The sequence below is a fragment of the Myotis myotis genome, unplaced genomic scaffold (assembly GCF_014108235.1).
Source record: "Myotis myotis isolate mMyoMyo1 unplaced genomic scaffold, mMyoMyo1.p scaffold_m19_p_5, whole genome shotgun sequence".
NCBI classification, from domain to species: domain Eukaryota; kingdom Metazoa; phylum Chordata; class Mammalia; order Chiroptera; family Vespertilionidae; genus Myotis; species Myotis myotis.
In genome coordinates this window covers 52,583,511-52,607,906 of record NW_023416357.1, presented here as the reverse complement: position 1 = coordinate 52,607,906, position 24,396 = coordinate 52,583,511, and the positions used below count along the sequence as shown (strand labels likewise).

At 37.5% G+C, this 24,396-nt stretch overlaps 1 long non-coding RNA gene across 1 annotated transcript in view; it reads left to right on the top strand.

Annotated features, from left to right (window-relative positions):
* The window catches only part of LOC118656390, a 115,551-nt gene that overhangs the window by 50,327 nt on the left and 40,828 nt on the right, over positions 1-24,396 (top strand). Inside the window, exons 5-6 of the long non-coding RNA XR_004967598.1 lie at positions 19,735-19,823; positions 22,192-22,298. This is a non-coding gene — a long non-coding RNA (uncharacterized LOC118656390). The remainder of the gene's footprint in view (positions 1-19,734; positions 19,824-22,191; positions 22,299-24,396) is intronic.

Genomic DNA, 24,396 nt, shown 5'->3' with positions numbered 1-24,396 from the left:
AGAGGCCTGGTGCATGAAATTTGTGAATGGGGGCGTCCCCTGAGCCCAGCCTGCACCCTCTCTAATCCAGGACTTCTGGCTCCTAACTGCTCACCTGCCTGCCTGCCGGATCGCCCCTAACTTCCCTGCCTGCCTGCCTGATCGCCCCTAACTGCCTCTGCCTGCCAGCCTGGTCATCCTTACTGCCCCCCGCCCCCCGCCGGCCTGTTTGCCCCCAACTGTTCCCTCACCCTGCTGGCCTGGTCTCTCCAAACTGCCCCCCCTGCCCCCGCCAGCTTGGTCATCCCATGCAGCCTGCTGTTCAGTCGTTTGGTCGTCCCTCACTAACCCCCCTGCCGACCTGGTCACCCCATGCAGCCTGATGTTCCATTGTTTGGTCATTCTTCACAAACCCCCTTGCTGGCTTGGTCATCCCATGCAGCCTGCTGTTTGGTCGTCCATCCAGTTGTTTCGGTCATGACGGCCCCTGGCTTTTTATATATTAGGATATTGTGTATTTCTGTTTTATAGTTGATGAAACAACCCAGATTGGTTAAGAGATTCACACATAGGTAAAAATAGCAGTGTCGGGACTTAAATTTAAGCATTTTTTCCACATCATCCTGCCTCATTTAACAATGGAAACAACCAGACTTGACTCAACTTTTATTTCTCAGACTAGTTGAAAGCACTAGTCTGAACTTCATTTCTCCATCTCTTTGTTTCTAAAATCACTGTCTCTTTTACTTAAGCTCAAAACACATGGTGAGGAACAGTTACCATAGTGTTTATACCATGTGTGTTGACCTGTAGAACCATTTCGGAATTTGTTATCAAATGTGTTAAAAATCATCTAGACCTTCGACAAATAACCAAGAGTGAGTAAATTTAAAAAAAATTAGAATAATAACCATCTTGAAATATATCCTGAAGAAAAGTAGAATAAGACATCATAATAGTAATAACTTCTAAGATTGCTTGAACTGAATTTTTAGGTTGATTAAAAAATATTGTTAATGTTATTGAGCTACATATGTTATCTTCCACAATATTGACCAGATGCTCAATGAGAGATTCTTTTTGAAATTATCATGTGACAATCCCTTTAAAAGCAGTATTTCTATATTTTATTTTGATAACTTAAAAAAATTGCTACCTAACCTTTAATAATTGAGAGAACAAATATAAAAGCTAGACTATAAATTCAGGTGGAATGTAAAATCCTTACAGGTTTCAAATCTTAGACATAGTCTTGTGGGGAATAATTGTTTAGGCCTTGAAAGTTTGAATGTTTTACTAAAACCTTATAGGTCCAATACCACCACTCTTCCGTCAAACATGATGAGCTGTATAAAAAGGCTTTCATTCTCACAAGGAGATCCATTAATCTCCTTAAACATAGAAAAGGCAAAAAACATGAAGGATGAGAGTGAACTCTAATGTAAATACAGATAAATATGGCGACAGCTGTAGCTGAACAGTTATAGAACTGGCTTGAGAAATGAAACCTCTGTAGTACACACACGTACACACACACACACACACTTTGGATTTATTTATGAAACAGAGTCTTCTAAACACAGAACCTTGCATTGCAGAAAAGGCAATTAAATAGAACAGCATGAGGTTGTCAATCACTTTAACAACTAACAAAAGCATCTACTATCAAAGCAAATAATGTAAATGTGCAAAAAGGTACCTTGCTATCAAAGCAAACACTGTAAACATGCAAAGGCAAATAATTCTCTGCATCAAATGTCATCATTTTAATGTTCAGCATTTTTGAATATTTTTGCATAAGCTTGATACTATATCAGTTATTCTGAACTTTGATATTGAATTGACCATTATTATTTCTTAGAGAATTTGGTCATCATATGAGGCTTTTGAAAGAGGTTCAGATTTTCTTTTTCCTTCTTTTATTTCTTTTTTTTTTCTTGCTAGTGTTGTACAAACAAATGGACAGCCACAGCTTATCATCACTTAAAGATGCATGTGCATGCTGCAGTTTACTGAAACATGATTGGCTGCTACATAAATCAATCTGATAGAGATCGGTTCCATGAAGAAGAGATAAATCATTAGCCAGAGCTTTTGGAATGTAATTCATTTTAGATAGTGATTATTGATGATTTAATTTTAGCAGTACATGTACATGTCTAGACCATGATTTTATATAAAATGTTAATGTAGAAGAATATATTCATTTTAAAAATGAGAATAAAGAAACCAATTAGAAGTTTACATGCAAAACATGTTAATGAAATGACAGGATTGAGATGTTCAAAGTTTTATTTCCTAAGTGACTTAGAAAGTAGCACATTTCTCAGGAAAATTTCTAAATACTTCTGAAGACATAGCAGCAAAAAAAGGTGGCCCCAAACCTCATTTGACTCATCACACCCAGATGACTGGGGTTGAGGATCATTTTGGATACAGATCTTCTGTATTTTGACCTCCATTTCCACTGTTCTTTGTGCCCTAGACCCACCACTTTTATCCATTTCAATTCACGAGCTTTTAGTGGGGTCCTCATGAGAAAGGATCTTGTGCTCTGACACGCACTGTTTGTTTTCTATCATGTAGGTAAGTGGAGAGCAAGGCATGTTTAATGGTGCCGCCACCAGTAACTCCAGGTGGTAGTGGCATGAGACTGGCAAAGTCATGCTGAAAGGTGAAGCAGCTAGATGCCAGGGCCTTTGACTCTAGGGGACATTGAGGCATCATTGAAAAATTAACAGGATGGAAATTAAATTTATTATAAAATTTCCAAGGAAAGTTCAATATCCTATTGGGAAAATTACTTAGAAAGACTATTTGGAGTGGGGATGAGCCGGTCAGATAACAATAGCTGATCACCAGAATGTCATCTCCAAAATGTTTTTGATTTACTGAAGGGAGTATTCAACTTTGGGTCAGATATAAAAGCTGCTGCCAATAGAAAACTTCCTTCTTAATTTTTCCCTCATGAGGCCCTGCTTTGAATACATGTGAACAAATACTGTAACTATACTGGTTCACAGGGACACCAAATTGTTGCCCTTCCTAAAGGCCTGATTGAAGTTCCTGGGTAGCAGGACACATGAAAGCACAATGTCAGGCCTCAGAGAACTTTGTATTTCGTGTCTCTGGTCTTGGCCCCTGGCTAACCCAGAGTTAGTCATCCTGATTTTTTTCTAATCAATCTCTAGTCTTTAACAAGGAAATCCATTTTGCTGCAGAGATGCAGTATATTAAAAACCCTAGTCTGAGATCAGCTTTGCAGTTTCTTTTCCATCTCCTACTTCACCTCTAGTCTTTGCTTTTCCCCCACCATCTTTCTAATTCCTAACAGTTCCTCAGTCTACAATGCCTAGGGTCTGAACTGATTAACCTGTCAGCCTCCACAATCTAGTAATTGCTTTATCCTTTTATACGTGTGTCTATGCCTATCACTTATTTCTTTTCATTCTACATGATCGCAAGACACCCTGGGTGCTTCACTTTAGTCATTAACTTTCAAGTGGAACAGGGTACCCCTGTGGATGCCAATATTTGTTTAGAAATGAATGACAGAATATAGAAACATCCTGCCTTTTAAATCACACAGCTTATGCCCTCCCCCATCTTGACTAAAATAAGATAACGCAAATATTTTATTCTGAGAAAGTTTGAGGCATTGGAGAGAGAAGCTGGCATATATATGATAGCATAAAGGGTTATATTCTTTGTGTCTCGTATTACGTTTCCTTTTAGGAAAACAAATTTTCCCGTCTGTGGCATTCACAAAGGATTTGAAGGTCTTGATTCCAGATGAGAGAGAAGCAAGTTGGCCTGTGGAAAATGAACTAAGAAGGGTGGTGTGTGTGTGTGTGTGTGGGGGGGGGGGGGGGTAAAAGAGAGACATTTTGTAGGGAATGCCTGTGGAAGTGTACACACTCTGGGGGAGAGTCAGAAAAATCAAGTATCCTGTTCTACTTTTCTATTTTTAAATTTTTTTCCTTGTAATTTCTTTCCTTCTGTTTTCCTTATGCCTTCAGCCAAGTTTTGCTAACTATCTCATCCTGCTATTGATTGTGCTTTAGGGAATAACCAGATAAGCCCAAGTCTACATTTAGTACAAACTGGCAAGAGGAGAGCAGAAATGACTTTAGGGAAGTCAGATTCGGGCAGCAAGAGGTTGCCGGCAGAGGGTGTGGCTGCAGAGACAGATGGCTGTCTGAGGAAGAAAGTGACAAGCAGCACACGTTCTTGAACATAAAAGCAATCTCGGGGATTCTCACAGTTACTAGGGCACAAGAAATTGCTAAAAGACCAAAGTCCCGTAGGGTGGGGTCTGACTATTGTTGTAGAGTCATTAAAGGGAAGGGTGACCCCTGGAGGCCAGAGCAGCCTACAGCGAGAGCTTCCTTCCTTCACCAGTTCCAAGATGCATTCCTTGGTAAATAATAAAAATGCCCACCCTCCCAAAATGCTAGCTAAGCATTTTGAAAAATGCATTATTTTATTAGATCATCTTATTGAATTAATGTGCAGTTAGAGCTAAAAAAATAAATGCAGACTTAGCAATGTTTATCCTCCCAGGCATCACCTGCTCCTTAATTCTCCTGAGCCAGAGATTCAAGCCTCCCTACTCTTCTTGAAGAAACCACAAAACATTCCCAATGACATGTGTGCTCTCTCTCCCCACTCCAACCCTCACCTCCACCAAAAAGACATCTATGTGTTAATGCAGTGTATTCTGAACGAGCAGTGTGTTTGCTAGAGTTAAATGTTTTCTTCTCACAGTCCCATGAATACAATTCTTCTTAACAAAATTGGAAGGTATTCCATGCTTTGGCTTCACCGTCAAGCTCAGTGGAGAGGAATTCTGAGTGTCACGGAGACATGTTCTGTACTCAAACTTCACAGCTAGAAGTTATGCTTTTAGCCTGGTCCCAAGGGCTGTTGGGATCTGATGTGTTCATGCTAAAGCAGAAGCATTTGCAGTAGCTCTAGTGAACATAAAACTGTACCCAGGCCTGGTGGATTGTCTTTGAATCTTTGACAAATATGTTAGGCTCTTTTCAAATAACATTCTCTATTTCCACAGTTCTGAAACAGCTTTTGTCCCCTTAAGCATGTTATAATCCCCAACTGCCTCACAATACTAGTATATGTTCTGATCAAAAGTAGATTTTCCTCTCCTATGGCTTGACTACTGAAGGTATTTCTTTCTCCTCATTTATAAATTAAAATAAATAATATGATGCATTGTGTAATTTCTAATGGAAATATTTTCTGAAGGTTGGTAAAACATAAGAATCATTTGATTAGTTTTTATTGAAGTTAGCAGAATATCATATGGAAGTGAAAGTAATTATTTTTAAATCATTTAGATTATTTTAAATGTATAATTTTATTTTAAAAAATTGGATTACTGTAGCTGCTTAGGCACCAAATACTCAGGTAGAGATGATTGTCCCAGAGTTCAAAAATCAGAGCAAGAAGTTGTCATTTATTGTGATGTGACTTTATGGAAGACTCTATGAATGCTACAAACTTTTGCCAAGTGATGTTTTACAGAATTGTTTTTTAAAAATGCCAGAGGGTAAATAGTATTCTCAGAATAAACAGAAAAATGCTGACCTTGTCAGATTTAGCCGCTGAAAGCCAAGCTGTTTTAAAACTTGGAATATCAAGAGTCATGGTTATAAACAAGACAGATGAGAGAGAAAGAGGAGAGAGAGAGAGAAAAAGAGAGAGAGAGGAAGTATAGCTGTACTAAGAATATAAGTAATAAATATGTTGACCTTGACAAGAAGGGAATGAGATATTTATGTGAAAACACAGAATAAAAATAAGGCAAAAGAACAACCCAGAACAAAACATAACAAAATCCCGTGGCCCTACACTACTTGAAAACTTTTTCTTAGAGCATATTTAAAGCCGGAAATGAGTCACTTTAACTTCATCTGTTTTTGGTTTCAGAAGGGGAAAAAGGTCAAAGCTTCTTTGTTTTAAGTAAGCTGGTCACTACTTCTGAAGTGTAACATGATAGGGTTCAGGGGCCTTAATGAAACAGGCATTTCCCAGACACCCAAAGCTGTATGTGAATCTTCGGCCCAGGCCGGCCAAAACTGGGCTTCAAGAAGGTGTCTTAAACAAAGGCAAGGCGGAGCATGACCCTTTCTTGACTTTCATATCTGGGTGGATATTCCTATAGTCAGCTCTATAGAGAATAGGATACAGAATTCAACCATGCCTTTCTATATTTTTATACATTATCACACATTGTAGTCCCCCAAGTAAATCATTACAATTCCATTTTTACCTAGGCACTAGACACAGAACTCTGCGTTTCATATGTTGCCCTGATACAAGTGCTATTTTTCGTTAAGCCTAGACAAATTAAAGAAATGTTAGAAAACAATTCTCATTGCTGAGAACACAGGTACCAACTTCTAAAAATATCTATAGTCCTTAAACCCACTGGGATCAGCATCCTTCTACTTGGACTGTGAAAGTATAAATGCCTAAAGCAATCGTGGGGCAGGGGCTGACTGAGCAGGTGGATTTCAAGAAGTGAGCACAGTCTCTACTCTGAGTTGGGGTGGCAAAAAGCAAACTGCCTTTTTTCAGCAGGGAAGCGAAAATATATCTTTTGTCCATGTCTTTCCCAAATTTGCCAAGGCGAGGAGGTGTAGGCAGGAAGAAGAAGGAGTTTTGAAGCACAGAAACAAAACTTGTAAATGCCGTCAGAGCGAGGATGTCCATTGCAGTGCCTGTCTGCTGGTGGCTGGCCTCTCCTTTGCTGAACTCTTTCTTCTACGCCACCTGGAACGTGCTGTTTCACACACATCTCTGGACTGCAGGCTGGTTGTTCCTGACGTGGACTCGGCAACCTTTTTCAGGCCCGCTGTAGTCCTGACCTTGCTTCCCATGAGCAATATATTCACTCTGGGTCATCACTACCATGGCTGTCACCATTTTGCTTAATGGTTGGGGTTTGATGTTTTTGACCTTGGCTTGAACCCAGTAATGAATAATTTCTCTCTCCTGGCTCAGCGGCTGAATTATCATGTTTTCAATGATTAGAAATGCAGCCTCCAAGGGAAGGGGGTGATATTTAGTTGCAGGTTCTGGACCTGGAGATATTCCAGCCTAGATGCCTGTTCACAGAAATGCTCCAAACTTGTGCTTAGCATAAGGACAGATTCTGTCTAAAACCCTATATGGCTTTCCACTCTGCACCTTTATAAAGAGAGAAAAGTTCCCAAATGTTGTATGAATATTTTCATATATATGACCTCATTAGATTTACCACAACCTCCAGATTTATTAGAAGAGAAATTATTATTATCCCCAAAGTTACACCACTAGAAGGTGGGAGGTCTGGACCCCAAATCCGTTTTTGTTTGATACCAGCATTCTTTCTACCGCTCCATGTCTCTATGCCTCTCTCCCATTATTATTGTAAGAATAGTCAAACCATAATTGCAGAGTTTTATTTAGAGCCTTATTAAACCTTAAATATTATCTAATGCAACATTATTATTGAAAAGGAATAAAAAATTGGCTCTGAAGTAAAGAAGTGGCTTACACAGAATTATTGGAAGAAAACACCATATCTTCTGACTTTAAATCACACACACACACACACTTGTGCGTGAAAATTAAAAAAGAAAAAAAATTGAGATAGGAACTAACAAGGCTTAGGAGTCAGTAAGGGAATGTTTAATATGGCCACTGGTTTCATGGTAGTAAAATTCAGTGATGGTTAGATTTTGGTATTAAAAAAACCTTTCAAATAATTAGTTTTTTTTTTTTTTCTTAACTATGGAGAATATGAACAAAGGCTAAGTTTATAATCATTTTTTTTAAAGTTTATGCCTTATGGTTCTTTTAAAAATTTATTTTTAAAATATCTCTCTATCTGCAAGGCATTGATAGTGAAATTAATATGACCAAGACATAGTCTCTACTCTCAAAGGACTCTGTGTCATAGGGGATTGTGGCAACTTTAAACCATGGCTGTAAATTCTTTAACATTCCTTCCACCAAAAGGTGAGATCTGTGTCCCCTTCCCCATGAATATGGGTGGGCTTGTGACTGCTTCAACAAATGGTGATGGTGCTGCAAGACTTCTTAGTTGTATAAGGCCATGCTGACCTGAGCTGACATATAAGAACCTCAACAATGATCATGAGGCCTCCATGCTAGAGACAGCATGCACTCCACATGCAGGCATTAGTATGTTCACAGTCCCAGCTAAACCTTGTCTTCCCACTACCCCTACCAAGGCACCAGAATGTGAGCAAAGTAATCTTTCTCACACCAGGCCATCTACCACTAACTGACTCTGTCAATACCCCATAAGATAGAAGAACCACCTGTCCAAATTCCTGACCCATAAAAATTACGAGACATAACAAGATGGGTCGTTGTTTTAAGCTACAGAATTTTGTGGTTTATTATGTAAAATAAATAGCAAGAACAGGGATATCTCTATATATAAAAGCCTAAGCAACTGAACAACCAAACAACCAAATGACCAGTTGACCAGTCGCTATGATGCACACTGACCACCAGGGGGAAGCCACTCAACGCAGGAGCTACCCCCTGGTGGTCAGTGCGCTCCCACAGCAGGAGTGCTGCTCAGCTGACAGACCCATCCCAGCGGCCCACCAGCCTGGTGGCAGCCACTTACTCCCTCAGTAGTCCTGCAGGTCCAATCTCTAGATCAGTGATGGCAAACCTTTTGAGCTCAGCGTGTCGGCATTTTGAAAAACCCTAACTTAACTCTGGTGCCGTGTCACATATAGAATTTTTTTGATATTTGCAACCATAGTAAAACAAAGACATATTTTTGATGTTTATTTTATATATTTAAATGCCATTTAACAAAGAAAAATCAACCCAAAAAAATGAGTTCGCATGTCACTTCTGACACGCGTGTCATAGGTTCGCCATCACTGCTCTAGATAATGGTCCAGGCACTGATGGTCTGGCACCACCAGCACAATCCTGACAGCCCCGCTGACCTCCTGGAAGTTGGCCTCGGGGGAGAGGGGGGGGCGGTAACCGTGGCTGCTTCCCCTTCCTAGATGCTCCACAAGGAAGAAACAATATAAAAGTGACTGCCAGGTGGCTCCTAGCAACCAGCACAAATGTCAGTGAGACAGATCAGGATCTGGGCAAGGGCTACCCACTGCCTACCCGGAGGGCAAATTGCATCCCTCCCTGCCCGCCCGCCGACCCCCCTCGGAATGGGCGCCAGACACAGGGCTCACAGTTGGTGAGAGCACAAGCCTCTCCCAATCAGAACTGACTGGGTGTGAGCCCATGGTAGGCGCAGCTGGGCCAGGATGAGCGGGAGTGGCAGGCAGGAGCGGCAGGCAGCGTTGGACTGCTGGTTTCGGCCCAATCTCCGTAGGCCACACGAGGGAACCCCACCCATGCACGAATTCATGCACTGGGCCTCTAGTAATAAATTTAAGGAATTCAGAAATAATAGAAGGCATCCTAATTTCTAGTAGTTTATAGTTTATTTGGGCTAAGGAGTAAGAATATTTCAAGGAGCAATTAGAGATCAACACAAACCAGAAAAGTAAAGGATGTCTCAGGAGAATATCGAAATTAAAATGGATTTAGAGCGGCAGCATAACTGAGTGAGAGGACAATTTAGAAGAGAACAATATGATATTTAGTGAGTGTTAAAATGAGTATAATTAGTAGTAATAATGACAACCACCACTTATTTAGTGCTTATTATGAGCCAAGAACTCTACAAAGGTCTTTATATATTACTTCATTTATTTTTTAATGAACTTTCAAGGTACGGATTATTATGCCTTTTGTACCTGGAAGGAAATAGAAGTTTGCCTAAGGTAACACAGGGAGTGAGTGGTAGAACCACAGCTCAAATGGGTTGTGATTGACTCTGAAGTCCACTATCTTAACTACTGTTCTACACTGCTCCTTATGCCAAGGTGAGAAACATAACTGTATCATACCTATAGTTTAGATAGAAGATTATTCATATTAATAAAATTTTTAAAAACGTTTTAAATTTTCTAGAGCTTTATGCTAAATCAAATGTACAACTTATTTTACCTCTTTAGTTTACAATATAAACCCTATGATTAAAATTATTTCATCAATATTTTTGAAATGCCATAAAAGATGTGATTTTTAATCAAACTTTAAAAATCTCCAATATTTCAGTATTATCCTTTTCTCAAGAACTACTTTTTAGCTTAAAAAATCCCTTTTTTTTTTCCAATTGAGACATTTCCATAATTCCTAAAAGGATCCCTTTTGGGTATTTTCTTCTCAAGTACTAAGAAAATACCCTCTGCTATGTAGTTGAATGCAGCTTGGTTATTTCATTGGAGATATTTTAACCCCTACAAACTATTAAACAAAACTGAAATATGATGAAGGAGCTCAAGCTTTAGCACACTAAAATAAATGCATAATCAAAATCATATTCTTAGTATTAACTAAAAGAAAACACATGTGAGAGGGTGCAAAGATCTGCAGAAAGATAGGGTTTAAGTGGTCATCTGGTGTAGAAAAGGTATCGGTAGATTGGGCAATGTTGTTCTCTGTGATTTAAATTGTCATTAAAAACAGACATAGTCTTGAAGTGATAATCACAAACTTTAAATCACCTACTCTGAATGTCTCAGGAAGTAGGAACCTCTTTGCTCAGGATAAAAAAGTAAAGCAGTACAATGTGCCCACCGAAGAAGGCAGCTCTGTGCGGGTGGCAGCGAGGTTCCTGCCCTCGTTCGAGGCTGGGTTAAAGTCTATGGCATTGCCAGTGAGAAAACGTTCATGACTAGAAATCACACTGTATCCAGAAATGAAGGAAGTGTGCAGCATAGCCTCATGGGAGTGTTTCAAAAGTACGGATATATAATACACACCCACACAGGCCTGTTCCTCGTTAAAAGACTGAATTAAGAGTATTTGAAAATAGATTAGTCTGTCTGTCTATAGAAGTAAAATGGTTGTAGTTGTGTTATTGTTAGAAACCCTGTGTATTATCAACTTTTTCCTGTCATTAATTATTCTGTTATATATGGAAATACCGAAGTTTACTAATTTAATCCCCTATAGTTGAACATCAGATTATTTTCTTTTCTTTCACTAGGACAAAAACGTTACTTGAATATAAATCTTTTCATGCATTTATAATAATTTTCTTAAAGTGCATTCTTATGACTTAACTTACTAGGTCAAAGAATATAACATGTTTTCCAGTCATTTCTTACATATCACCACCAATTTGCACGAGAGGAAAGTCATGACAATTTATACTCCCATAGCCTAGGAGAGTGTTTCTTTACTTTCACTGAGTATAAGAATTTAAGGTTGTTTATTTTAAAATATAGTTTTATTGATTTCAGAGAGGAAGAGAGAGGGAGAGAGAGATAGAAACATCAATGATGAGAGAATTATTGATTGGCTGCCCCCTGCATGCCCCCTACTGGGGATCAAGCCCACAACCTGGGCATGTGCCCTTGGCTGGAACCTGAGATCCTTCAGTCCACAAGCCAATGCTCTATCCACTGAGCCAAACTGGCTAGGTCTAAGGTGTTTTTTACTTAAAAGAAGTGTGGCTTTATTAAACCTCTTTATCCATTTGTTTTCATTTTCTAAATGCATCTTTTCTGTTGTTTTATTTTTTAAACCATTGATTATATCAATATGTTCTTTTGTTTTATTAATCCTCACCTGAGGATATTTTTCCCATTAATATTTAGAGAGAGTAGAAGAGAGTAGAAGTGAGGGAGGGAGGGAGGGAGAGAGAGAGAGAGAGAGAGAGAGAGAGAGAGAGAGAGAGAGAGAGAGAGAGAGATCAATTGGATACCTCCTGCACACACTCTGACCATGACCAGGGATAAAAACTGCAACCCAGGTACCTGCCCTTGACTAGGAATCGAACCTGTGACCCTTCAGTGCACAGGCTGACACTCTAACCACTGAGGCACAGCTGCCAGGGCTCAATATGTTCTTTAAAGGTTCTCACTTTGTTATGATGTCAGCTAATCACCTGTAATTTCTTCTAAAATCTTATAGCTTAATTTTAAAAATTGTTTTAATTCACCTAGAATTCATTTTGGTGGGAATAAAAACTTTCTACTTAAAAAATGTATATTAAAAGCTATATACCCAAATGTAATTTTTCTTTAAAATCATAACCTTAGGAAGCTAATCACAAATTCTAATGATACTCAGAACATATTTTTAACTTTTATCTAAAATTGTCTTCAATGCAGTAGAAATGTATAAAGCCACATAAACACACCATTCTAGGATTTGTAAGTATGCTTTGATTTTGGTCAGAAGTGGAACAACTCAGCTTGATCATGTGTCTAATCTAGCAGCCTTGGCTTTGATTGGCTTCTTGCTCTCTCTAAAAATAAAATCTGACCTCAATTGATGAAGATTCACATCACTTAGGATATTTCAAAGGATTTGTACCAAAGGTACCCAAAATTCCCAAAAGAGAACTTCCAAAAATATTCTGAGTAGTGAATTAAATGTCTGTCTTCCTGAAGTGACTAATTTGAAATTGACAACACTAATTTTATGGTATTTATTCTTGTTTGGTTGATTAAATTTTGGTTATATTATTTAATAATTGTATCCTTCATATTTTCTCTAAAAATCAACTTGCTAAGTGACCAATCTTATACATTAAACACCTCTTGTATGATTTCAAAATGTTTATGTACTTGTGGGAAAAACCTTACATCAAAGCAAGGATTTGTGTGTGTTTTAACCAGACAAATTCTGGACATATATATCATAGTATCTCACAGATAGACATAGGATTATGAACAACATTAGTATTAAACATATATTTTTTCTTCTAGTACATTTAGTAATGAGAAGCAAAGTATGAACACAAATAACACATTATGCAAATTAATAAACATGTATATTCTAATAACACACTTTTTTTTACAGAAACTTCATTTCCAGAAATAACAAAGAAAGCATAGGGATATATTCTAGGAAGTCAATAAGGAAAGGAAGTTTTATTTAAAGATGGCAGACTTGTGGATCTAAATTCTTCCAATTCACTTAACTTTTTTTTCTTCAATGTAAATGCCATTGGGAGATTCTTGTATCCTGAAGCTACCACAGACTCTTCCCACTCCTGAGCCCCAGGTATTTGTTTTCACAATCCCCAAACTGGAGTTTTTAAAAAATATTAAGCACTAATTAAATAAGTAAAACCCTGTACACTTGAAAATTCTGGTAATTCTTTTGAGAAAGGGCTGTGATTTAGAAACCTTGTGTCCTATAACATCATTTATTAAAAAATATTTTTATTGATTTCAGAGAGGAAGAAGGAGAAAGATAGAAATGTCAATGATGAGAGAGAATCGTTGCTTCCCGCTTATCCCTTATTGGGGATCAAGCCCACAACTTAGTCATGTGCCCTGCCAGGGAATCAAAACGAACCCTGATTTCCTGGTTCATGAGTCAATGCTCACTCAACCACTGAGTCACACAGGCGGGGCTGTCCTCTAACATTGTAATTCTTACCTAGAAGTTCAAGAAGATCTCAAGCTTTGGGGTCAGTTTTTTCCTTTGGTCAGGGAAGTATACGGAGCACCAGGCCCAAGAACACAAATGAGAGCCCCTTGGCCATTCACCCTTCTCTTCCCAGTTCCGGCTTCATTTTGCACCTTGATGGGTCTTCTGTGCAAGTGAGTAGAAATTAGAACTACCTGTCCAAATGCTAGCTCTGTCTATCTTTCCTCTTTCCCTAAAAGTCACCTCATAGCCTCAGCTCAGCACTAATGGTGCCCACACAGGTGGGGCTGTCAGTTACTTAAAGAATGGACAAGGAAAGGTCATGTTCAGGCTCCAGAAACAGGCTCAGGGTCATCCGAGCAAGAGTCTAGATTCTGGGCACAAGCTGCAGATGGGCACTTCTCCTTAGCATAGTATATTCCTTGTTCATGTGAAGTAGCATGACTAGAGGAGGACCCCAAAAGAATTCTTGCACAGAATATGGAACCTTCTTGCCTCACCCCAAGGTGGCAGCTGTTTCCAGGGACTACAGTCTCAATGATTCATCTAGTCTTGGTTTCCAAATCAGTACTTTTATTCTGCGTTCTTCTCAAATACCACAGGCTTGCCTAGGACCCTGATCTTGAAGATTATGCCTTCACTTTCTCCTACTGATGACCTGGATTTCTTCCTGATGTCTGGTCCAGGCTCCTTGAGCATCTTATTAATCCAGAGAGCTGGATTCTCTACTTAGCATCTTTGAGCACAACCATGAATCTGACTGCTGGTCTTAACTCACACCATAGTCTACCTGCAGCTCATTCATCTGACAACCTACCCTACATTAGTGGGATTGCCTTCCAGCCCCAGTGTATGATCTGGTCTGGAATCAAGTGAAGCTTCTGTAAAAGAAACCCCAAGAAACATAGTTGTCCTGGTGGCAGGGCGCCAGGCCAGTGCAGAGGTCAGGAAACAGCAGCAGCCACACACTGAGGAACAGGTCTCTAACAACCTCACCTATCTCCTTCAGTGATTAAGAGGCCATTTCAAGGAGAAGCCTTTGTCCCTCCAAAACACACACGCAATTATCCTAAAAGGAGTCAAGCAGATTTACCTTTAGTGTGGGCCTTACCTCTCAGAACCATTCTTGCCTTTCTTCTCTCAGATGCTTGAAATTGCTTTAACAGGGATACAGTTTTTTCAGTTATAATTAGAGACAAAAGGATCAAAATACATAGGCCTGACTATGGTTAGGCATTTACAGAAACTCATTCACACTCAAGTGCCATTAGTCAATCAATCAGTTAACATCTATAAATGGCAGATATTAAATCTCTTCCTTTTTTGATGAGAGTGTATGTGGGGGGGTGGGGGTGGAGGAGATGGTAGAAAGTAACTTAGAAATTCAATGCTTCTGCATATGTGGGTGGAATTACCACTGAGAGGGGGTAAGGAGGAATATAAATGGAAGGTTGGGGATCTAGAAGACAATGAAAAAACTTCATGGATTCATTTACCTTCTTTTCACCAGGTTGCATGTGAAATTCAGTTCCAATTTGATTCCACTCTTAGGACATAGGGTTCAAAGGGCATAATCTACAGATGATTAACCAGTAATGTGATTATGTTTGAAAAACAAAATTTCACTCACAAATTCTGCAGAAAAGAGAAAATAGATACCTTCAGTTTACATTTGAACAGATGTGAAGCAGAGTTCTATGCTGTGTGGTGTCTGAGGGCATCTGTGGTGACCATGGTATCTGAGGATCTTGGAGCTGCTCTTGGAATAGATACCTTCACACATTGTTATCTGCTTTTATCTTTACTCCAAATCTTAGGGAAAACAAATTTCATAGTAATAAAAATAATAATAGGTAACATTTTTTGAACAAAGTAATGTGCTATGAAAAGCTACTTGGATTGCATTATTTAGTTTTCAAACAAATTGTGGAGAATTCAGCATCATAGTAAAAACACTGTTCTTAACAAATTATAAAAATTATGGAGCAGGCATATGGAATAGACATATATGGAGTAGAATTGATCATGGTACACAGATATGTCATAGCTGTGTGTAAACAAACTGATATATTCTTGTCATAAAAATAAAAGTGACAGTTTTTTTAGAAATAATTTTATTTTTGAAATTCATTATTGAGTAGAGCTAGTATATAGTTCCACCTATAATATAAAAATGATTTTTAGTCAATGCAAGGTAATTTAAAAATTCTACAATGTCCATTAATTTTAGCTCCCAAATCTGTCCTGGTTTATATGATCAATTATATAATTATGCTACCTATTTAAAAGGCATTACTACCCATCCATTGAACCAAAACATATACCTGGAGGTCATTTGACCCTTTTTACTTAAACATCCAGTCACTAAGTAATTATGATTTTAACTAAGTTTCCACTTCTCTATCACTACCTGAGTTCAAAGCTTTAGCATTTCTCTCCAAAATTGCTTTGAAAGACTTCTGTCTGGTCTTATTCCCAAGCTTTTATCCTTTTAATCCATCGTCCACAGTGCTGTCAAAGTGATAACTGCATAAAATCCTTTGAAAGTTATCAATTTTCTACAAAATAAAGTTAAAGCTTTTTGGCATAGATGGATTTTTGCCTCTCCTCCATACCTTTTTTCTTTCCTCTGTGTGCTCTTTCCTCCAGATACTCTTTGGCTACATCTATGCATCAAATACACTATCTTCCTTCAGTACATGAGGCAGGACATGGAATTTGCTCAGCCTCTTATAATGCTTTTCACCTCTTCTTTTGGCTTGGCTCTCTTAGCATAAGGTGCATTCCTTTACCATAGCACTTTACATACTGCACTATAATCATGTATTTGCTGTCTTCCTCTCTTAACTGTGTTCCACTAGAACGGGAGGGTTTCCTTTGGGAGTCATCGGCGCTATTCTCAATGCCGATGACTCCCAAATCTGTACAGCAGTCAAAAACTGACTAGTATTCCTCACAAATCTTTTCTACCTCTGCTTCATATTTACCCAAACTACATGTCAGTGCCCTCAGAACTTCGCACATCTCTGAATCACTACTCATCCCCTTATATTTAATTAGTTTTCATTCTATTATCACCTTCAAATGTTTTTTGAAAGTATGCCTTCCTCCCCATTTCTACTGCTAAGGTAATACTGCCAGCAGTGTGTAATGACATCCCCACCCCCCAAAATGTGTATGTATATATGCGCACACAAAAATATACATGTTTATTATAAATTTTATCTATATAAAGCATATGTAGCACCAATTTAAAATTATAAAAAAATGCATTATACTCTTTACTGTAAATTCCATGGAGCTAATTGATTCTCACAGAATGCTTTTGTTGATATTTGCTAAACTTTTGTACCCATAGCCAACCAACTTATGGTTGCAACTAATGACAACTGTGATTCTGATATAAACCTTCTGAAAAAGTAAAGACATAAGTTGGAACTTTACTTACTCAATAATGACATGAACAACTTCTGGATAATTTTTATTAGAATTATAGTGTATAAAGTTTTGTGCTATTCACAATGGAATAACTAAAGGTATGACATACTTTTTAAGTTGAATTTACCTTATTATAATTTTCTCCATTATTTTCTTAAATCTAGAAAATCAACAAAACAAATCATCATGATTGTGATTTTAGCATTTGTCAATTGCTGTAGTGTAAATATTCCAATCCTGACTGATTTCAAGCTACCACCATAAAGTCACTAAACACTGAGTTGGGAAGAGGTGTACAACAGTACACCATTTCATATTATTTGCATCTTACAGAGACATATAACCTCAAAGGCATAGATAATAGTAAAATAAGTATTCAGTGAGTAGTTTTGAATATTTATTACCTCTATTTAAAATGTAAATCCTTTAATTATAAACATAAATAATTTAATTTTTAATAATGATTGTATGTAAAAACTGACTCACAAAAATCCTGAAAATTTAGCATTTGGCTCTCACGAGCCAGTGCAGGCTGACTCCAGGCCAGCATGGCTTATCATTCACCTATCCTGTGTGACGATTTCCTAAGTTGACCCTTGTTTTCCCATTCTATGAAGCCATCTCAGATATAGTTTCAGACTACATGTGGATGCAGGACTCCTATTCACACACTCAGAATATTTCCAATTATTAAGAGAATAAAGTCTGAACTTTATAGTGATTGTCCTTAAGGAATCCAGATCTGGACCTTCCAAATATTTCTCACCACTCAACTTCATTTATAATTGACCCTAATCTCACTTAAATTCTTACTAGTTACAAGATACTTTTTATATTCTTTTTAAAAAAATATGTTTTTTATTGATTTCAGAGAAGAAAGAAGAGGAAGAGATAGAAACATCAATGATGAGAGAGAATCATTGATCGGCTGCCTCCTGCAGGCCCCCAACCTGGGGATCAAGCCTGTAATCTGGGCATGTGCCCTTGACCAGAATCGAACCTGGAGCCTTCAGTCCGCAGGCTGATGCTCTATCTACTGAGCCAAACCAGCGAGGGCACTTTTTATATTCTTATGCTGATTTTTTTGTCTTGGATTTCTTTCTCTCCATTCCTGCATTCCCAAATTCTATATACTGCATACTACAAGATCATTTAAAAATTTAAATTCTGTCTGAAATGTTTTTCTCTTTTTATCTGGATGGAAATAAGTTTTCCCTTTGTTCCTTCTCATTTAACACTTCACGTGTGCCTTATTTACAGCCCTCGTTTTCTACCTTCTATGCAATACATTTTATTGCATGTCTATGATATATAAGGGACTATTTTCAAAGTAATTTAAAAAGTATAACAGAGAAAAACGTCCTAGAAAGACCTTTGAGAGGAAACCTAACCTTAGGGTAAGGAAAAAAGGAGCATGTAGTGATGGAATCAGAGAAGTAGGAAGAGAGTTGGGAAACTATAGGGGTCCAAGAAACCTGGCAAAGAGAAAATGTCCAATAGGATCTTATCAATAGAGATGGAGAAGTTTCAATCTTTGAGTATTTTGTTTGAAACCAGCCATCTACATAGTATTTAGATTGACATAGGTCATGACAGATCACAGTAAAAGATAGAGCATGTGATGTAAATGTTCTCATAAAAGAATCAGGTATTTATTTTACTTTCCAGAATATTGTAGGTTTGGCCAGTACTACCAATCCCTAATCAAATTTTAGAGGTTTACATTTAGAATGTCTTGAAAGAATCACAAATGTAGACTGTAAATTCTGAGAATGGAAGAATCCTTGAAAGAATTTTCATGCCAAGTAATGCAAAATCAATTCCAGGAAATGTTATAGTAGTTGGCAACTTCTGGAATTAGCTGATCTCTATTGACATGATAACAAAATCCAGAAGTTAATCCAAGTGTTTACAAGGAGAAAGGCATGTGGACTGCATACCTAACACAGACAAATACTTGTAACTAAAGCAGAAGCTTTATTTGATAAGTGCTGTGACAGAAAGTGCATTGGGGAAGAAACGGGCAGTAGGCTCTGCCAGCTCTCTCATCTTTCAGGGAGAACAGAGAAAATCAACACTGTGGCGGTATAATGGATCAACTCTTGCCTTTGATTTCTCTCTCGATACAACTAAAATATGACAGGACAAGGTTATACCTGGAAATCTTCTATGTCTCGCTCTTACACATAAAGAACCAGTAGTCTAGAGACTGGGAAGGTGGGGCAAGGTGAAATTTGGGAACTTGTGCTTTATGTATTTTGGAGATACTATCTTGCTAATCTACTCTGAAGAGATTTTTCCCTACGAAATTAGCTCTCTAGATTGACTTGCATTTTATTAATATTTTTGCTAATATTATTTTATGCTTTCTCCTCTTCACTTATCAAAGTTACTTGATATGTAAAATAATATATTTAATATATTTATTTGACCAAACTTAAAGTGGAATTACTATAAGACTATATAAATTCTACATAGTAGTACTTTTTCAAAAAATCTTTCTCCATGTGAGTTCAAAGGCAGGAAGAGTATTATCTACAGGGGTGGGGAAAATCAGATACTATTGTATTTTACATACAGTAGTATCTGAACAGGTATATGTTTAGATACTTCTGAAGTTCTCAGTGGACATAAGTTTTAGGGAGATACTATTCAACTTCATAACAGCTCATAAATGAGTTCAAAATTTCAGAAAATATTAAAATAATTCATTTTCTAAATAATAAAGATTATATTTTTGGTTTATATTATATGACATCCTCACTCATTTTTCATTTAGTTTAATTCCTCTGTCCCCAGTTGGTCCTGTGTCAGAAGGCTGGGACTTACCCATGAGAAAGCATAAGCTCTCCCCTGCAGTGGAGCTTGTTGGGAATGCAAGGTGACAGGTAAGCTGATGAACTCTTTCTAAACATTTGACCCACAAAAATAGCCAGACATTTAAAAATGAAATCTGTGTTTCCTAGCTGTGTGGTTATATTAACATCAGACAAAGTGGACCTTAAGACAAGGAGTATTGCTATAAATAAAGAGAGCATTTCATAATGATAAAAGGGTCAATTCATCAGGAAGACATATCTTAAATGTTTATTCACCTAATAAAGGAGGGTCAAAATCCCTGAAGCAGAGAAAATATAGTCAAATCCACAATCATAATTGGGTATTTTTAATATTCCATGCTTAATAATTGATAGAATATATAGACAAAAATATCAATAAAGATATACAAAATGTGAACAGCATAATTGACACTCTTGGCCTAAATTGCGTTTTAGAACACTCCACCAAAAACTGCAGAATAGCCATTCTTTTTCTAGTGTATATGGGGAGTTCACCAAGGGAGACAACAGGATAGGCTAAAAAGTATCAACAGTAAAAAACAGAAGGAAATCTTATAGAGCACGCTCTTTAACCACAAAAGAAATACATGAGAAATCGATGACATATAAAAAAATCTCCAAATATTTTAAAGTGAAAAAAAAAAATGCTTTCTGCGTGCAACTCTTAAAAGAATGTCAGTAAAACAACTTATTTAACTCTATGAATTTCAGGTGGGAAAAGAAAAATTTCCACTGAATTGGTCAAAAAATTAATACCAAAACCAGATAAACCTTTGAAATTTATGTGTAATCAGGTTCTTTAAAGTTATCATATATTGCTGTTAAATACTGGCTGCATCAGTAAAGGTATATTCAGGGATAGCAATAATTCTTTCAGATATCCTAAAATTGTTGACATAGATACCCTATATTACTTTTCATGGTTCTATCTTTAAAAAACTTCTAAGATTTCAGTCTTCCTGGAACAGGAGAGGGACTTGCCAAGTCTTGGAAACGTAAAACAAACACTTTTTATACATATGTTAATGCCATTGTTTATTGACTCAGCTCCAATGTTATTGGGGTCATTAGCAAAGCAGAAGCAGCTCAGATCCTGTCCTTTAAAATAGTGGGTACCTTCTGTGTACTGGATATCAAATCACCTATCCCCTACCAGGTATCATAGCTGTTCTGGCAGTGCAAGTAGAAGCAGAGGTGCCATTTCTTGCTGAATTTTTTTTTTTTTTTTTTTGCGGGGGTGGGGGGGGGTGGGGGGGAATCATCTGCTGTAGACATAGTGTTTCAAAAATCAGACAAAATATATTTCATGAAAAATCTATTTTGAGATCGACATTCATTTGAGAAGCTAAATGTAGCATCTGGATAAAAAAGGGAAGGGATGAAACATCAAACTGAAAATATCCTCCTATATTGTGAAATTTTCTCAAGTGTAAATGAGACCACCTTTAAGTCTGTCACAGGCAAAGAAATCCAACTGGGGTCTTGATGACTAAAGGGATGTTAAAGAATCTCTCATCAGCAGACCATAAAGAATAAAGCAAGAGCTATCAGTACTGTGCAGATGTTATCAGGATGTGACTTCAGCACAACCCCACATCCCGATGGAGAGACAAAACTGCAGATGTGTAATATATTACAGGAACTAACTGCAAAATCTGTTTTGCTTCTCCTACTTTATAATGTTTAATTTTTGTAGAGACATGGCAATTGCATTTTTGAAGAACTTCCTCCAACCTTAATCATTTTGTAAGTCTAACTGCTTACTACTAAGATGCAGGGAGCTGTAGGTAAAGTGGCAGATTACATACTACCTGGGCATGGGGTCCTGTGAAAGAAGGAGGGAGAGATATGTTTAAGCATTTGTGTAAGGTGGTGGAAAGAGAGTTCTCATTGTTGTGTGATAATGGAACCCTACGTGTGAGGTAGAGACCTGTGCACTGATTTGACAACAAATCTTTAAATCTGTTCAAAGTCCTGGCAAACAAAAAGAAACTCAGATTTGTTAAACAAAGTAGAAAACATTTGGATATGTGAAGTAAGCATTTCTGCTCAGATGATTTGTTTTCCTTTTTTTTAAGTTAAAAATGATAGAGTAATTACTTAATAGGTTATATATAGTTTCAAAGGAATTATTTGCCTTGGTGAGAATTATTTTTTTCAGGAACTGCTGGTCTTTTATTTTTGTGTTATTGAAACTAGCTGATTGTAAAGTCATAAACCTATATTTCTTTCATTTTGAGTAGTTTAAATGTAGTCATTTTCTAAAACAGGTTTGTTTCCCAAATAAAAGCAGCCCACCTACTCTGTTCAGCTGCTGTTTTGATCCTGTCTCTAAGTGGTGTCTGCAGTTGGGGTGGAATAGGTCAGTTGGCTGGTGCCCTCTTCTGCTATTTACGCAGTTTTTTTCCTTTCTCAGGGAGCCCACAGGACCTTGCCCTAGAGGGCCTTATATCGAATAAGCCTACATTGTTGAATCACATGCACTGAAGACTACAGAACAAATCATAGAAAAAGGAACAAAAGGTAATTTTTTGAAAAAACAGGATGACTTCTATGAAATTAAAAACACAAACCCCACTAATTATTAGATGGGCTTGTGCTTCAGAAAAATGTAATTAAATGCAAAATAGTAAATATTATGAAGCATATTAAAGAATAAATTCATCTTTATTTTTAATATATATTTTTATTGATTTGGGAGAGGAAGGTAGAGGGAGAGAGATAGAAACGTCAATACTGAGAGAGAATCATTGAGGGGCCACTTCCTGCACACGCCCCACTGGGGATCGAGCCCACAACCTGGGCATGTGTCCTGACTGGGAAGCAAACCACGACCCTCTGGTTCATAGGTCAATGCTCAACCACTGAGCACACCTGCCGAGTAAAGAATTAGATTCATCTGGAAATTGTTATATCTGGTATTTATAAAGGTAAAAAAATAAGAGACAGATATTACCTGGAATTAGGACTGGCTTAGTATGTATTCTTAACAATAATCTCTTTGAGAATAAAACCAACCACAAAAGTAGTACTTAAAATAAGTATAATGTATATTATCATTATTCTTACATGGATTATTATCAGGAAGGAATAATTCCAAAAGATGGGGTTTAATATATTGCACTTGATTCCAAAGGGAAGAGACAAGAGGGAAGTAAAACAAAAAGGATAGCCTTGCTTTATCTTAGAAGCCTAGAGCAAGCCAAGTAATTCTAATTTGGTGATTAAAAACAAACCTAACCAAAGACAAAGGTTTGGTTTTAAACCAAAGTCAAAGCAGCCCCTCGGTTTAAAGCACATTTACCTATTTATATCCATGTGGACTGGATGTAGTAGAAAGTGAACACAGGTCATTCATCTTTGAAGTTTGGTTTGTTGTGGGCCTGTGTTCTCTTCATATTTCTACTCCTAGTGCCCAGCGCAGTGCCTGGTACATCGCCATGCCCAATAATGCTGGTTGACTTGAATCATTGAACAATAGCAAAGAACTCTATTCTGAATATTGGATAAGGTAAAATTTCAAATATCTGAAAACTTCAATATTCTGTCTAAAGTATCACCTAAAAAAATTCCATGTAATTTTTATGCCAGGATAGGCAACTACAGAGGGGATGAAAGACATTCTTTTGTGTAAGGTGGTTGCACCTTTTGCCAAGATGTGACTGACCAAAAAAACTCAAAATATTTTGAGGAGATGCTATCTGCCAGAGGGATTGCCACAATACATGTAGGATCAAAGAACATTCCACATTTTACCCTGGTGATTAGCTGTAATTAAATAAAGTAAGTCTTTTTAAACTTCATTAGCAGCAAGACGTTTGCTACAGCAGAGTGGGCACAAATCATCCATTCTTAATTAAAAGATAATCCACAGGATGGCCATAATCTTCTCCTAAAAATACAACATTTCCCCCTGAAAGATTTTTCTCATCAAATAAGGATAAATAACAGTTTCTATGAGTTTAAGCCATGAAGGAAAGGATGCTCCTCCCGTTTGCTTGAGTGAGTGCTGAATGTGGCTGATAACATCACTTTGGCATGCTATTATCTAAAATGGTAGAATACCTCACTTCAGCAAAGTCTGACATAAATCTTTGAAAACAAAGACATTGCATATGTATGAGCTGAAATAGATATGACAGTGTTGGCACATTAATATTCCTGTCACTAGGGGGTTTCAAACTTTTAAGTTGAGGATGGGAATGAATTCAGACTGTAGCTGGTAAAATAGGGTGACATACAGTAGGACAATTAGGCATTGCCTACCATAATAAAATATGTACAGAGAAAGGGTTCCCTGTTCCCTGCCTTTGGTAAAAAATGACTGTAGGATTATCTCCTGGGAATGCCACGAATAATTAATCTGGCTTAGAAATTTGCATGATTGTTCTAAGCATACTAATAAGAATGTTCCGTGAAGACCAGTCTCAATCAGTGGAAGAGAGAACTGTTTTTTCTTGTGTTGCCATTATGGTGGTTCATGGGTAACAGATGTTTCCACTTATTCCACAACAACCCTCATTAAAAGTAACTATAAGGCCTAATTGAGTAGTTCTCCACATAGTTGGATCTTTGCAGAAAATAGTTCTATTATTGTATGTTTTACAATTATTTCTCTTCC